The sequence below is a fragment of the Wyeomyia smithii genome, chromosome 2 (genome assembly GCF_029784165.1).
Source record: "Wyeomyia smithii strain HCP4-BCI-WySm-NY-G18 chromosome 2, ASM2978416v1, whole genome shotgun sequence".
In the NCBI taxonomy this organism is placed as follows: domain Eukaryota; kingdom Metazoa; phylum Arthropoda; class Insecta; order Diptera; family Culicidae; genus Wyeomyia; species Wyeomyia smithii.
The window spans coordinates 163,316,022-163,322,798 of record NC_073695.1 but is presented as its reverse complement, the minus strand read 5'-3'; the positions used below and the strand labels follow the sequence as shown (position 1 = coordinate 163,322,798).

Here is a 6,777-nt window from a genome sequence, read left to right as displayed (position 1 = left end):
AATTGTTTCCTTCTAGTATTATATTTGCAATAAACACAATCAAGATCTGAGAAATAATATTGTATACTTACTCAACATTTTAGGTTATTCTGAATATTACAGATTTCTCCGGAATGATGATCAACCGCGAAACCTGTTCTTTTTACATCTAAACCGAAACACAAACAAAATTGATAATGAAGCTTTCGTTATTTTGACAGTTCTATTTTTCGGAATCTCGGTAAGAGCTTTTTTGGTTCAACGAGATCTCGGTTAAATGATGTCAAGCTTCCGAGATTCGGTATTTTAGTTTACTGAACTCGGAAATTTGCTGTTTTACGGATTTTTTCGGCAAACAAATTTACGGTATTCCGGTGAACACATTCGGTTTCCAATTTCTCAGTAATTTTGTTACGGAACAACGGTGATCGAAAATGTTTTCAAGTAGTTCGGTAATCATTCACCGAGAAAATATTATGCAGTTAAGTGTGTAGCTTGTTTAACATTTTCTCCGCGAATTCATTCACGCACACGTTTATACGTAGCTTATCCGACACGCTCCACCGCATTTGAGTTAATTTATATTTTTCAACTATATAAAAAAGTTTAATTTACGACCCCATGCCAACCAAAATAAATCTGTATAAATCTGTATTATTTCCAGAAAATCTGTAATCTGTATATGCAGAAATCTGTATGAAAAATACGCAAAAAATCTGTATAAATGCAGATCAATCTGTATATGTGGCATCACTGCGTATATGATACATATTCTGATTTCAATCTATGTCAATGTATTCGCAGTACAACAGCTGCGTTATCCTTTTCACACATTTATTGTGCGGTTTTAGTGCATAATTTGTGCAAATCGGGAAGTACAATGATTGTACACTTGAACCTTTGCGTGCATAGACCACTCTGACTTCATATATATTTTACTGGAATCCTCGTATCGTTTCGGTACAGAGTGGTCTATGTACATAAACATAAATAAAAATGACGTTAACTCACGAGTTAACTCACGAGTTAACGTCAAGTGTTGACAAAATAATTAATAAAATTATACGGATAATTAATCGTTTTCATCATTTCCTGGATTTAACTGAGAAATCGCAAAATGCGTACTTCAGTAAATTTCACCGAAATTTTCGTAATAATTCGACAGTTGAAATTTCCGAGTCCCGGTAAAATATTACCGAGAATTTCGTTAAAGTTTGACAAGTTGTGAATTGTTGATTTTACAGAATCTCAGTATTCTGATGTATAACCGTTTACCGAGATCTCAGCTGTTGAAATCTCGGTAATTCATTTTACCGTACTCGGTAATATTATCGAAGTGTGTATATCGCATTTTTTTTCGAGAAGGATATGTCCAGTACATATGCAGATTTTATTTTACAGATTTTCTCAAATTTTACCAAGGTGATAAGATTTTTTGAGCTCCAAAATACAGATGAAAATGTGGCATCACTGCATATACGGACACTTTATTTCTCACATCGAGTGCATTAGTGACTGCTCTTTCTCTCTCGCTCCTAGAATTTCCATGTACGTGCGACGAGACTTGATACGTCACATATAATTTGCAGGTTGCGCTTTCGCTTCCCGAAAAAAATAAAATTAAAAAAACATTGAAAAAACCTTAAAAATTGCTGTAATTGTACATAGCCATACCATAATTTAACTTTGTTTTCCATTGTAAATACATCAATTTTACATTAAATATCTTTGTCCAGAACAATAAAAAACATCGTTTTTGCCATTTTTACCATGACAAAGGGGGGTCGTTATGTATCTTAACAGCATTTTTTCAGGCATTTTTCCCATACATTTAGACAATGTTTTTCATGGTAAAATTATTATTCAACAACAAAAAACGTCATTCGTTGTTTTGCTTTCGTCTCGATTAGACGCAAATTGTTCATCTCCGTTTGAGTTTGCAAAATAACAATACACGAGTTATCGTACGGGTGTTTTTTTGTCGATTAGTTCTTGTGCTGCGCGATAACAATAGCCGGTAGTTTATCGGCAGAAACATCTTCTGCACACTGGTAGGGGCAGGCTACCCCGCCAGTGATCTGATACGCAGCTGATATATCAGCAAGAATAATTCTCCCGCACCGCTGTTACCCCGCCAGCAGCACGGACCACCATACGATCGAGCGAGTGGAAGTCAACTACAAGTGGCATCTACAAGGTCGCGTGTAGGATATGGCCACTGTGTCACAACACGAAGCTGGATCGTCATTGTTTGTTCTGTGGATTAATCCTACTATCAGCCGTGAGGTCGTGACTTAGACGTTCGGTGAAGTATTCACTTTAGAATTTTTATCATTATTAATAGTATTATTATTGTTGTTATTATTATAATTATTATTACTATTATTATTATTAGTATTATTATTATAATTATTATTATTATTATTATTATTATTATTATTATTATTATTATTATTATTATTATTATTATTATTATTATTATTATTATTATTATTATTATTATTATTATTATTATTATTATTATTATTTTTATTATTATTATTATTATTATTATTATTATTATTATTATTATTATTATTATTATTATTATTATTATTATTATTATTATTATTATTATTATTATTATTATTATTATTATTATTATTATTATTATTATTATTATTTTTATTTTTATTATTATTATTATTATTATTATTATTATTATTATTATTATTATTATTATTATTATTATTATTATTATTATTATTATTATTATTATTATTATTATTATTATTATTATTATTATTATTATTATTATTATTATTATTATTATTATTATTATTATTATTATTATTATTATTATTATTATTATTATTATTATTTTTATTATTATTATTATTATTATTATTATTATTATTATTATTATTATTATTATTATTATTATTATTATTATTATTATTATTATTATTATTATTATTATTATTATTATTATTATTATTATTTATTATTTTTATTATTATTATTATTATTATTATTATTATTATTATTATTATTATTATTATTATTATTATTATTATTATTATTATTATTATTATTATTATTATTATTATTATTATTATTATTATTATTATTATTATTATTATTATTATTATTATTATTATTATTATTATTATTATTATTATTATTATTATTATTATTATTATTATTATTATTATTATTATTTATTATTATTATTATTATTATTATTATTATTATTATTAATTATTATTATTATTATTATTATTATTATTATTATTATTATTATTATTATTATTATTATTATTATTATTATTATTATTATTATTATTATTATTATTATTATTATTATTATTATTATTATTATTATTATTATTATTATTATTATTATTATTATTATTATTATTATTATTATTATTATTATTATTATTATTATTATTATTATTATTATTATTATTATTATTATTATTATTATTATTATTATTATTATTATTATTATTATTATTATTATTATTATTATTATTATTATTATTATTATTATTATTATTATTATTATTATTATTATTATTATTATTATTATTATTATTATTATTATTATTATTATTATTATTATTATTATTATTATTATTATTATTATTATTATTATTATTATTATTATTATTATTATTATTATTATTATTATTATTATTATTATTATTATTATTATTATTATTATTATTATTATTATTATTATTATTATTATTATTATTATTATTATTATTATTATTATTATTATTATTATTATTATTATTATTATTATTATTATTATTATTATTATTATTATTATTATTATTATTATTATTATTATTATTATTATTATTATTATTATTATTATTATTATTATTATTATTATTATTATTATTATTATTATTATTATTATTATTATTATTATTATTATTATTATTATTATTATTATTATTATTATTATTATTATTATTATTATTATTATTATTATTATTATTATTATTATTATTATTATTATTATTATTATTATTATTATTATTATTATTATTATTATTATTATTATTATTATTATTATTATTATTATTATTATTATTATTATTATTATTATTATTATTATTATTATTATTATTTTAATTATTATTATTATTATTATTATTATTATTATTATTATTATTATTATTATTATTATTATTTCAATTATTATTATTATTATTATTATTATTATTATTATTATTATTATTATTATTATTATTATTATTATTATTATTATTATTATTATTATTATTATTATTATTATTATTATTATTATTATTATTATTATTATTATTATTATTATTTCAATTATTATTATTATTATTATTATTATTATTATTATTATTATTATTATTATTATTATTATTATTATTATTATTATTATTATTATTATTATTATTATTATTATTATTATTATTATTATTATTATTATTATTATTATTATTATTATTATTATTATTATTATTATTATTATTATTATTATTATTATTATTATTATTATTATTATTATTATTATTATTATTATTATTATTATTATTATTATTATTATTATTATTATTATTATTATTATTATTATTATTATTATTATTATTATTATTATTATTATTATTATTATTATTATTATTATTATTATTATTATTATTATTATTATTATTATTATTATTATTATTATTATTATTATTATTATTATTATTATTATTATTATTATTATTATTATTATTATTATTATTATTATTATTATTATTATTATTATTATTATTGTTATTATTATTATTATTATTATTATTGTTATTATTATTATTATTATTATTATTATTATTATTATTATTATTATTATTATTATTATTATTATTATTATTATTATTATTATTATTATTATTATTATTATTATTATTATTATTATTATTATTATTATTATTATTATTATTATTATTATTATTATTATTATTATTATTATTATTATTATTATTATTATTATTATTATTATTATTATTATTATTATTATTATTATTATTATTATTATTATTATTATTATTATTATTATTATTATTATTATTATTATTATTATTATTATTATTATTATTATTATTATTATTATTATTATTATTATTATTATTATTATTATTATTATTATTATTATTATTATTATTATTATTATTATTATTATTATTATTATTATTATTATTATTATTATTATTATTATTATTATTATTATTATTATTATTATTATTATTATTATTATTATTATTATTATTATTATTATTATTATTATTATTATTATTATTATTATTATTATTATTATTATTATTATTATTATTATTATTATTATTATTATTATTATTATTATTATTTTATTATTATTATTATTATTATTATTATTATTATTATTATTATTATTATTATTATTATTATTATTATTATTATTATTATTATTATTATTATTATTATTATTATTATTATTATTATTATTATTATTATTATTATTATTATTATTATTATTATTATTATTATTATTATTATTATTATTATTATTATTATTATTATTATTATTATTATTATTATTATTATTATTATTATTATTATTATTATTATTATTATTATTATTATTATTATTATTATTATTATTATTATTATTATTATTATTATTATTATTATTATTATTATTATTATTATTATTATTATTATTATTATTATTATTATTATTATTATTATTATTATTATTATAATTATTATTATTATTATTATTATTATTATTATTATTATTATTATTATTATTATTATTATTATTATTATTATTATTATTATTATTATTATTATTATTATTATTATTATTATTATTATTATTATTATTATTATTATTATTATTATTATTATTATTATTATTATTATTATTATTATTATTATTATTATTATTATTATTATTATTATTATTATTATTATTATTATTATTATTATTATTATTATTATTATTATTATTATTATTATTATTATTATTATTATTATTATTATTATTATTATTATTATTATTATTATTATTATTATTATTATTATTATTATTATTATTATTATATTATTATTATTATTATTATTATTATTATTATTATTATTATTATTATTATTATTATTATTATTATTATTATTATTATTATTATTATTATTATTATTATTATTATTATTATTATTATTATTATTATTATTATTATTATTATTATTATTATTATTATTATTATTATTATTATTATTATTATTATTATATTATTATTATTATTATTATTATTATTATTATTATTATTATTATTATTATTATTATTATTATTATTATTATTATTATTATTATTATTATTATTTATTATTATTATTATTATTATTATTATTATTATTATTATTATTATTATTATTATTATTATTATTATTATTATTATTATTATTATTATTATTATTATTATTATTATTATTATTATTATTATTATTATTATTATTATTATTATTATTATTATTATTATTATTATTATTATTATTATTATTATTATTATTATTATTATTATTATTATTATTATTATTAATTATTATTATTATTATTATTATTATTATTATTATTATTATTATTATTATTATTATTATTATTATTATTATTATTATTATTATTATTATTATTATTATTATTATTATTATTATTATTATTATTATTATTATTATTATTATTATTATTATTATTATTATTATTATTATTATTATTATTATTATTATTATTATTATTATTATTATTAT

At 12.3% G+C, this 6,777-nt stretch overlaps 1 pseudogene; it reads right to left on the bottom strand.

Annotated features, from left to right (window-relative positions):
* Window positions 1–3,962: 3,962 nt before the first annotated feature.
* On the bottom strand, window positions 3,963–4,475 carry LOC129723051 (uncharacterized protein DDB_G0287625-like; annotated as a pseudogene).
* Window positions 4,476–6,777: the final 2,302 nt, after the last annotated feature.